Here is a 12,037-nt window from a genome sequence, read left to right on the forward strand (position 1 = left end):
GGAGACACCTGCTCACCACCCCTTCACACCATCCAGCCACCCTCATGTCTCTTGGGAATAAATGGCAGCATCTCCACTGGCCTGCCTTGGCCCAAACCTCAGCTGAGTGACCTTGAAAGTACATGTCCTTGCCAGTTTTGCTGTCACTTCTCCCCTGATCACAGCCCCAGGGAGTGGGCAGCCCCAAACCGAAGACTCATTGTAGCAGAAAATGATGACCTCCTAGGTCTACAGCCACTATGGGAGGGGGCCTGGACCAGTTATCGTGCTTGGATGCAACTCACAAAGGCCACCTCCTTCCCAGCCACCAGTGCTTCTTTGCCAACTGAAAATGAATCCCCTACTTTCCCTCCTCTGTCCTCCAAGACCCAGTAGGGAGAGGAGAAAGACACTATATGGGAGAACCTAGTAATCATCAGAGCTTTTACTCATTGTTGATGGCCAAGAGTGGGGGGGGTGGGGAGAGGTTGAACATTTGTATTCTAGAGATAGAATGGGCACAGCAAGTGCACTCCATTACCACGTAGAGGACATACCTGTTTCAGAATGAACAAATTAATTAATGGATGAATGGATTAATTATGTTTATAGGAGATTTGTCCTGGTTTAAAGGCACTGTCAGGACACATTGGCCTTTAACCATACCTCTTTCTGCATGAAGTAACTTAAGCACTACCAGCTACTGTCCGCCTTAGCTACAACCTCAGACAAGTTTGATCAGGTGCCAGCTGATTTGATCTGAGCCATTCCCTAGGAAGGCAGAAGGTCAGGCCTGCAGCCCACCGTCCCTGCAAGAGGCTCTCACAAGCTCATCCTGAATCACCAATGCTGAGACTCAATGCCGAAAGTTGACATTGGTGACCATTTGGAAAGAGCATGTTGAATGTTGAACAAGTCCCAGCCAGCAGGACACCAAGGTTCTGAAGCACAATCCCATTTTACTACTCAACAGGAGAGTGGAAGAGATTCGTCTCAAAAGTTAGCCTAGTGTAGGAACTCAGCAAAGCAAACAGGAGGGAAGAGAGAGCCAGGGATGGAGGGAATGGCCTCCCTCATGAACTTGCTTGCCACGGTGACCTCCAGGGAGAGGTAGTGAAAATACTTTGTGAACCACGTGCTGCCACGGAAGTTTAAGAGTTCTGTAGAGTAAAAGTTAGCTCCTAAATGTCACAATTCAGTAAAGAAATCTGACAGTCTCTTCTAGAAGGACACAGGATTTTCCTGTATGGAACAAGACCCAGTTTAGACAGTCTGTACCCTGGTTCACAGTCCCCTTTATTTTGGAACAAGAGGGGATGATTTCTTTGGCTCTACTGAGAAGTAAATATCCTGGTGGCACAGGCCTCTTGTTCACACTGTGACAGGACTTAACAAAGCTGCTGACACCGGAGTGAGATCCAGGATGAGACGGTAACTGGCTGGGAGGGAGAAGGAGGTATGTGCCAGCGGTAGGATGCACCACTAGGTCAGGGGTCCCCAGGATAACTGCACTCACATCTTCAGTAATTCTTTAAAGAGAAACATGTCCTTAACCATTTGTTAGGCTTTAGGCAACACTGTTGAATAGACAAAAACAAAACAAAACAAAACAAAACAAAACAAAACACAGGTTCTATAACCAGACTGTCCACGTTCAAACCATGGCCTTGTTTCTTTCTAGCTCTAAACCTAGACAGGTCACTTAACTTCTCAATGGACTTGGGAATGATAACAGTACCTACCTTGCTTGTGAGCTTGTTGATAAGGTCCCATGAATGGTCACAGCCACAGGCCAACTGTTTGGTGATTGTCTGCGCTTATGACTCCCTCGAGATGAGCAGGTCAAATGCTCGAATCAAAATTGAATAATTGCAATGGAACAGGTGTTGGCCAAGTGATAGGCATGTTCACAGGCGGTATCTCATGTAATCACATATACTTCAGTCTTTACAACACGGCGAGAGAGGAGTGTTTTCCTTATTATAGATAGGAACTCTGAGGTTATAACTGGTGTTCAAGATGACACAGCTGATAAGTGCTCAAGTCTGGGGTCGACCCAGACCTGCATCTCGCAAAATATCACAAGCAAGAGCTGTGTTTGCTAACATAGATATATTACCTAAACCAGGAGGATATGCATAGACAGAACAGTGGTTTTTGAAGGGTGTCTGAGCTTGACTCCAAAAGCAGTGGGAAATTAAATACTCGGTAGATGGACACAGAATACACTACCATAACCAGAGAGGCATGTAAAAAGGCCTCACCCTTGGTCACAAGCATGGAAGCTACACGCCAGGAGTTCTTAGGCAGAGGCATTTAAAATGCTGCTCCTAATCTTTGATGAAAGCTCAAAGCCCAAAGATCCTCTATTTAAAAATGCCCTTCAGGTTTTGCCCAGCTGACTGGGAAAAAAAATACCCAACTCAAAACCTTGGAAATACCTGGGGATGTCAGAATGTGGTATTTTCACCGAAAACCAAGTAATGAGGGGCCAGGTCTCTAAGGAAGGCTTGGTGAAGTCCATGAAGGCCAGGCTCACCAGAGAGGTAGCAAGGAGGATTCTCTCCCCTTCCTGGACGGATGGTCTGGGACAGTCTCGGGGAGTTGGAGAAAGGGAAACGTCCTGGGGCGGGGACTCATCCCTAACCCTCACCTTATTTCCCACCAAGTTCTCTAGTGAAACTTTCCACCACACCAAAGGGAGAAGAGGTTTTCTTTCCATGTTTTATAGACTTGCTTGACTCGTGGAGTGGTGACACAGAGAATACCATTCTCCTCCCTGTCAACCCTGCGGGATGAACACAGATTATCATAGGCTTTACTTTCACTTAATAGGAGGAAGATTATTGCCAATAATGTATATGAAAGTGCTTTGTAACAAACAAAAGTAAAGCATTATACAAACGTATAAGGCATGATAGTGATCATGGTCAGAAAGATGAATTTTATGCAGCAAAGGAAAACAAAATCTAAATGTTAACATCAGAAGCATAAATAAATTATGGCTTATCTGTACGATAGGGGGCTGGACAACCACTAAAAGTGATTTTATGAATAACTTTTTATTATGAAAGAAAATGTGATTACTGCTATGTGAAAATCATACATTGTATGCCTGCAGGTGAGCTAGACGGATGGATGGACAGATGGATGGATGAAGACAGTGAGAGGGAAGAAAATGACAAAAATATATAAATAGGATTTACCTCCGAGTGGCTGTACCATGCTTGAGCTTTATTTTCTCTTTCATTTTTATTTCTTTAGTTTTACCCTGCCTTGTTCTAAAAACAATTTAAAGTTGTTTACAACACACATACAAGATAAAATTAAATTTGGAAAAACGTAAGCAAGTGAGGAATAAATATGAGAAAGATAAGACAGAACCAGCAGGTTGGCTGGTATATAGAATGTGTTCCGTGAAGCCCTGCACATTAGATAGAGATCGACTGCATATTCACCCCTAAGCTTTCTCTCCACCAACAGAGAGAGAGAGAGGGAGACAATAGACCCTGTGACTCATGAAGACGGGACAAAGCATTAGCAGGAAAACAAAGCAAAATGGTTCTGTTTAAGAAAACAGGAAGGAAAGCTCTCCCAAGGTTCTTGGCTCAAGGGGACACTGTGGAAGGTGCTGAGTGGTGGGGTAATGTTTGTTGTCCTCTGTGACCCAGGGAGTCACCTCCAGACCCTGCCAGTAGCCTTCGTGTAAGCTGAGGACAGAGTGCCAAAGCATAGGAAAGAGGTACAGCCCCTCCTTGTAGGGGTGGTTTCTAGCCCCACGCTCTGTGCTACGTGGCTGTCACTCTGTCCCATCTGATCCTCACCCCTACAAGGTATCATCATCATCCCTCCCAAACCTCGAAACTGGTTTAGAGAATAGCTCACATTCAAGTGAAAGGCAGGGCCAGAATTCGCACTCCGCATGCCTGACGTGTTTCTCCATCTTTCTCTTTATACTTTTTAGTATTTCTGAGCATTGCCAATGATTATGTTTATTTTTACATTATCCACCCTTTTGGATTCCCTGCACCGCCTCTCAAGCCCACCTGGCTCCCACTACTTTCAGTTGGTTTTAAGCATTCTCGAGGCACGTCTATCTCCTCGCCAGAGGAGGGACCTTCTCAAGGATGCAGAGAATGGTCTTGCTCTGTAAGCTCATCCTTACAGGGCAGCTTCTACAGCTCCAACGTAATGCCCATCAATGAGCTGTTTCTATGAGGCGGGTTCTCAAAATGAACCCCAAGCCACTGGGAACACATTCCTGAGCTTCTGCTATGCAGCCCCTCTCTGCCTCACTTATTTCTTTGAATGTTTTTGTCACGTCCCTTTGGTCAATGTTCTATTCAATCCAATATGCAGGGGAGGATATCGAGCCCAAGGAATTTTAAGTGATACTAAACTGACCAAAACATTTACTAGAACTGGTAGTGTTGATTGGAAATAAATGCCCCCATACACTCACACTTGGAGTATCAGTAAGAATAACCTTCATTCTTGGGGCGCCTGGGTGGCTCAGTTGGTTGGGCTTCTGACTCTTGATTTCAGCTCAGGTCATGATCTCATGGTTTGTGAGCTCGAGCCCCGTGTCCAGCTCTGTACAGACAGCACAGAGACTGCTTCAGATTCTCTTTCCCCTTCTCTCTCTGCCCCTCACCCACTCACACTCTTTTTCTCTCAAAAATAAAAAATAAAAAATAAAGAATAACCTTAATGTTTCAAGACAGTTTTACAAAGCACACCAATACCACTGACATTGTACCGAGCCTTTGACCCAGAAATTCCACTTGAGTAGATTATTTTAAGGAGACAAGTATAAATTAGCCACTAGGATGTTCCTAACACTGTTTGTAATAGGGCAAGACTGAAAAGCAAATATCCAAAACTAAGAATTTATTTAAATAAATTGAGATCTATCCTTATAATGAAATAGCGTGCATCCGTGTAAAGATGTGTAAAAGAATGAGTTATATTTATTTACTTTAAAATTATTTTTGTTTCTAATGTATTTAAAACGAGAAAATTGGATTATAAAACAATTTGTGTCACCTGATCTCATTTCTTAAATAAACACTGTAATATTTTTGTGGAAGAAAAAATCTAGAATATACAAGGATATACTCTAAAATATTAATAGTAGTTATTCCAGAAGTAAGGTATTACCAGTAGCTTTTAAGTCCTTCTTTTTGAATGTATGTATTTCTAATTAATTAATTTAAAAAACCATTTTTAAACTGTTAACTTTTGAGAGAGAGAGAGACAGAGACAGAGACAGAGACAGAATGCGAGTGGAGGAGGGGCAGAGAGAGAGGGAGAAAGAGAATCCCAAGCAGGCTCCACACTCAGCACAGAGCCTGACAGACATGGGGCTCAATCCCATGACTGTGAGATCATAACCTGAGCTGACATCAAGGGTCAGATGCTTAATTGAGGCACCTAGGCACCCCTGAATATATTTATTTTTAAAAACTTACCTATGGGGAAAATATATTACCCTGTGAAGAAGAACAAAGAATTTAAAAACAAAACAGGCCAAATATACCAAAGCTTCCGTTTTGCATTTTTCTCTATATGGGAGAAAAGAGCCAAGATACGGATAAAAAGGCTGATAAGCTAGGTCAGAACATTCTTCTGAGTCTGTGCCATTGCCATAGGCAGGGCTAAAGATTGAAAAGCCCTTCACATCAGGTGGGGGTTGATGGAAGACATCCAGGTAAGTATGGAGCTGTCCCTCGAGGCATGCTAAGCTAGGACTGTCCATAAAAGTAACCCAAACCTTTTTCTCTCTAATGCTTTCAAGTTCAAATTTAAAGCCATGGCTACGCAGGGAGATGGAAGTCAACACAACTGTTATACTGTTTATAAGAAAGTTCCTTCCACCCAAGCCTTCCCCATCTTGATTTCGCAAGAGCACACCTGCCCCACTGGTCCCTGCGGCAGCTTATTATAGCTTCCATGCCAGCAGAAAGCACTTGGTAATCAAAGATAATTCTGCTCCCACGTGAATAAATGCAGTTCGGACTTGTCTGTCACTAAAAGGCCTCAAAAGACTAGAAGACATAAATGGATATAAATTTAGTTCTAAACTGTTTTTAAAATACGTTCTAGCATGTTTCATAGCAGAGCAACTAATGGATGTCAGCTCTTCTTTTTCTTGAAAGCTGTTTCCATGCGTTACTGAATAGAAAGATGGTTCCTGGGCCTTTCATCTAAAATAGCAGCCAATAAAGTGAATGTTTTCATTTACCTCTTTCCCTATTTGGGGAAACTTTCATTCTCTAACAAAAATTTATTGCTTATCTACGAGCAAACACAAATGTGAACCTGTCCTGCTACAGTGGCTTTCCAATAAGTAGGAAGCCACTAGAAGCTCCTTTGCTGTTTCAGCCAGACAAGCCACCAAGCAAATTCTGAGCTTCCATGTAAAATGTCAAGGACTTGCAAGGCTTAAAAATGTTAAAAAGTCACACTCCAAAGGGCAGTGGGGATACAAGGCCCCTCATGACTTAACCTCAACTTTCCTCTTTCCATATTCTGTCTTCTCTACTGGAACCAACTTCCTACCCTTGGCTGTCTAGAGAGTGCTGACTCATCCACTCGGACATCTTCCACGTTGTAAAGCATCCAATGAAAATAGCCCTTTCCACATTCCCCAGTAAAGTCAACCACTCCAGGGTCTACACTACACAGAATCCTGTTAGAATCCTGTTATTACATGAGTCACACTCCAGCTGAACAATTTGTCATATGTACCTCCTCTCTACCAAAACGTAAGCGTTTTGAGAGCAATGTCTAGACCATAATTTCTTCTTGATTCCAGAATTAGCACAGTGCTCTTCTCAAATCTAAGGACTCATAAAACTTGATTGACCTGGATGAGTGTGTCAGGTCATCAGAAATAACGCAGGAAAAGGGAAGAGGGAAGTAGGGGGAGAAGGACAGGATGGAGAAAGTGGGGGGTGTGGGACAGGAAAGCAAGAGGGGAGTAACAGGTGAAATGTTCAAGACTATGGTGGCTTCTGGGTCTTAAATTCTGATTGTTGTGGCTAAAATTTCTTTCTTGTATCACATCTATTATCTGATATGAAAAATAGATGAGCAAATAGGACAGTAATACGAAAATTGTGTGCTTCTAGGTGAAAGTGAAGTGTTGGGGAATCTGTGGGCTGATATTAGGACAGAAAGACATTCTTAAAAGTACAGTGAAAAGAGTTGTTGAGAAAATATTGTTAGGTATCTAAATATCTTTCACATATTTTTAGCCACTTGGCCTTCAAAACTCTCTATGACAACATTTGTTTCATGGAATAAATAGTGGGGGAGAAAAAAATATAATAATTCTCTGCTCAAAAAACTTTAGGAAGCATTAAGTTTTTTTTTTAATGGTTTTTCTGCATACCCAGGTTTTTAAAAATTTTCTTATGCATTTGGAATATCGAAGAGCATGCAGAATTTCCCTCGGCTGACCAGAGAATCCCAGTACATCCCGTGACTAGTGTCCCTTCAAACACATCTTCGAAAACGAAGTCCTGCTCACCAGGTAGGTAGATATAATCCTCTCCCTGTTTATAAAGAAGGGCATTGATGCTAAAGAAATGATGTTACCAAGCACATATGGTGAGTACGGATTTCAAAGCCAAGGACCGGAGACATTTGTTCACTGGGATTCCTAATAGCCTTGAATATAATGCAACTTAGATCTTGGAAGTGTTTACTATTTCCTGAATAAAATTTCATACTGCAGGATGAGGTGTGGGACTTTCAGACCCCAAGGCTTTATCTATAGAGTCCCATGTGCACAAGTGGTCCTGAAATGGGTCTAATATAACAGGAGTTTTAAAGCCAAAGACAAGACTTTAGGCTGGGCTCCGATGCTAGGCAATTAGACACAGATGGAAAAGGACACGCTCAGGTCCTGACATGACCTGTCCTCACATAAGTGCTCTTTTTAAAATGTACACTTTTATAGATTTTAATGGAAATGCACGGTAATTTCCTAGTGCCTAGATCCTAGTATGGATGATATTTATTGGAGTAACAAACAACATATACCCGAAAAAAGAAAGATTTTCACATCGCTACTTAGACAAACTCCTTCTGTCCATCAGTGTCACTGGAAATGAAATCATCTGTTTACAATATTCCTCATATAAGAGTAATCCCCTAAAATACAGAAGTTACTTGAATGTATAACCTCCTTTTTAGCATTGTGCTTACTTTTTTCACCACCAAATCACTATAGATTCATACAATCTGTTTTCCAAATTGTTCAAAGCCATCCTAAGGAGCAGGAATGTATTTCAGAAACTCTCAGAAACAGGATGTATTTCAGGAAAAGCACTGCAACAGGGATCAGGAGACTTGGCTTTGTTGTCAACTACTTGCACAACCTTAGGCAAGCCATTTGCTCCTCTAAACTTTGTTGTTCTGATCCAGTGCTGTCCCCTACGGTAGCCACTGGCCTTTGGTGGCTACTGAGCACTTCAAGTGCACCTAGACTGGTTTGAAGTATGCCGTAAGTATAGAACACATACAGAATCCCGGATATTTAAAATGAGAAAAAGTGTATGAATATTTCGCCAATAAATTTTATAGTGAATTTGTATTGAAATGATAGTGTTACAGATCTACTGGGTTGATGAAAATATATTATTAATTTCACCTGTTTCATTTTACTTTTTTTTTTTTAATGTGGCTACTAGAAAATTTAAAATTACATACGGGACTCACTTTGTATTTCTATTGACAACACTGGTCTAATGTGTCAAATGGAGTGGTGGCTTCAGATTACTTCAGGGCAGGGTGGCCTGCCAGTTCTAAACTTTGAAGCTATAGCCTTTGATGGAATAGAACTGGGGAAGGTCTGAGGTATAAACGTTGATAGAAAGAACCAGAAAGGATGATGTTTGAGACAAGGCACTGAGCATTAAAAATCACACTGGAAACACAGGGTATGGTGGAGGGGAATGCAAAGGGGCAAGGGGACTATGGGGAGGGGCAAGGGGACTTCGGGTGCTTTGGAGGGTGGGGTTGGCATCAACTTAACCTTGGAGTCTAAATCAATGTCATGACTCCTAATTAGACTAGCCTCAAAGTTTCTGAAGTGGATCCTGCCATACAGAGCAGGATAAAAGATAATGATGCAGATTTTCTGTATTAGGACTGCACTACTACACGTAAGTTAGAGACGTTCTGGATAATGGATAAACCTAGAGCCAGGGGGAAGCATTATACTCGTTGATATGGAATTTTTCGAGTATGGTTTCACAAACTGACTTATTGAGCAATGAACGTGTGGGGCAAAAAGTGGGAATCCCAAAAGTAAATCTCATGTCATTAAGAGAATCAAAGAAAAGACACTTCAACTATCATTTAATCCAACACCCTCATGTTGGGGATCGGCGCACGGAGGCTCAGACGGGGTAAGTGGAATTGCCTTTGCTTGTGAAATGATGCTACTCACCTGTAGCAAAGTTGAGCAGTATCGTAGCTCAGAAGTGGGTCTTGTAAAGACTGCTTTCCCTCAAGAAGTTCTTAGGAGCTGAATTTTCTCCCCTTGTTTCTCCCTGCTTTAAAATAACTGAAACAGGTGGTATTTGATGCCTGGACTCTTCCTATTAAAAAACAAAGCAGGGATGACCTTTAAATCTTTCTAAAGTAGAGATTAGTAACATCTCTGCTACTGGACCCAGTAAGCTGTTCAACGCTATATAAAGAATGTGACGTGTTGTTTGTTGAGTTAGCTGCGTAGTAAGTAACTGGTTGTAAAATCTTGACACCCCCACCCGATATCCATTATCTGTTGGTTGGCTGGCTCTGCCGAACTGTCTAATAATGGTTTCGTGGTAATAATGTTGGCTTTCCGCTTCCGGTAAATTGGATACTACGTTTGGAGAACTTTTGCTTCTGGCAAAGAGGGAGATCTTCCAGGCGCAGTAATTATTTCACCAAAAACGATCAGAAAAGCAAGATAAATTAAACAAATACACATTTCAAAGAATCAGTGAAGAAATGAGAACTAAGACTCTAAAACTCCAGAGAAGGAAGCTCCTTGCAGAGGCATGTGGAGAACTTTTCCCTTTTTGGGAGGCATGTGCCAATCATTGGTGAGGGCTGACAGCCCAGAACTGGGCCTCTGTCGTGAGACAAAATCCAGCAGAGTGATCTCCATGCAAAAGACTGCAGTGATATTTCCTCTCTCTCTCTCTCTCTCTCTTTCTCTGTCTTTCAAAATAAATAAACTTTTCTTTTTTAAATGGGGTGCCTGGGTGGCTCAGTCAGTTAAGCGTCTGACTCTTGATTTCAGCTCAGGTCATAATCTCACAGTCTGTGAGTTCAAGCCCCCCATCAGGCTCTGCACTCTTAGTGCAGAGCCTGCTTGGGATTCTTTCTCTCTCCCTCTATCTCTGCTCCTCCCTTGCTCTCTCTCTCAAAATAAATAAACGTTTTAAAAAAATTAATTAAAATAAAAGACTGCAGTGACAAAACTTGGGTATCACACTGTCTCAAAGAGTTCATTTTCACCATCAACAAATATACTAACTTCCCATGGTGCACAGAGCAGGAGACTGAAGTGTTAAGTGAATTCTTCCCAAGAACAGAATGGGATTTCCTTCAGGTTTCCAGGGTTAATGAAACAAAACCCACTGGGAGAAGACCCACGAGACCTACAGATGGGAACTGAAAGCTCTAGAAAAGGGGACTGGTCAGTGAGGTATCCACCACTTGTCTAGGGGACACTGGCCTCTCTGAGAAGATTTGGAGACTGAGGATGCAGTCCTAGCCCCCAGCAAGAGGCTGCTGCTGGGATACACAGAACCCAGCAGACCTGAAACTTTATACCCCTTGAAGAGCAACTCCCGATTTCCTGCCCCTCAGCCACTGGTAACCACCATTTCGCTCTCTTCTTCTATGAGCTTGACTATCTTAGATACCTCACATAAGTACAATCATGTGGCATCTGTCCTGTAACTGGCTTCGTTCTCTTACCATAATGTCCTCAAGATCCAGCCATGTTGTCTCAAACGGCAGCATTTCCTTCTTTTCTTAAGGCTGAATAATGAATGTTCTATTGTATTCTACTATGTTGTAATATTCTACATGCCACATTTTACTTGTCCATTCTTCCCTCGATAGACAAGGTCTAGAGATCTGCTGTACAGTGTAGTGCCCATAGTTAACAATACACTTAAAAATTTGTTAAGAGGATAGATCTCCTATTAAGTGCTCTTACCATGATGAAAAGAAGAAATAATGAAAGAAAGGAAGGTAGAAAAAAGGGAAAGTAAAGCTCTTGAAACAATGCCTAGTACATAGCAAGCACTAGTAAACGTTAACAGTTTTAATCCATCCCCCTCCCACAAAAGGAAGAAGCCCACAAAGGTTACTTGGGAAGAAAATAACAAAATAAGAGGTTGGAAGGACCTCAGTACTGAAGGTGGCCTCTGCCTGAAGCCACAGCCCCCCACAGGGGTAAGCCCCAAACCTCTCACTGTGATCCTCACTTCCCTAAGCCTCCTATTCTCTTCATTATGGAGGTTCTCTTGGCCTTATGTTCACACTCCAAAGAAGATGTCCCATCTCTGAGACTCAACAAAGAACAATCAGCCATTTTTTCATCATACTGAATCTGTCAGAATTATCTTTTTGGGTTAATAGCTGCTGTCTTTCCATGACCAATTACATAGACAAAATAATGTATTTGAAAAGTAATCTGCAGCACCAAAGATCAAAGCTATCCAGGGGAGGCACAGGCCATGGAGCTGGAGAAGAAAATAAAGGCATGTGGTTGGGGGGGAGATGTGAAGAAGCAGAAAGGAGAAAGATAAATCTGAAGCCAATGTCATGAAGGCCCACGGAGACCTCATCACCTGCCCCCTGCCTCCAATTTGTACAAAGCATGTATTGTCTCATAATTAGTTAATTTCTCTCAGGTCTCTGTCTCATTCCTCCAACTCCAGGTCAATTGTGAACTTCTCAAGGAGGAGGTCTCGAACATCCCATAGCAACTAGCTCTGCGGTGAAGGCAGGAAAAGGTCACAGAAAGAGAAACAATGCCAGT

This window comes from Panthera onca, chromosome A3 (genome assembly GCF_046562875.1).
Source record: "Panthera onca isolate mPanOnc1 chromosome A3, mPanOnc1 haplotype 2, whole genome shotgun sequence".
In the NCBI taxonomy this organism is placed as follows: Eukaryota; Metazoa; Chordata; class Mammalia; order Carnivora; family Felidae; genus Panthera; species Panthera onca.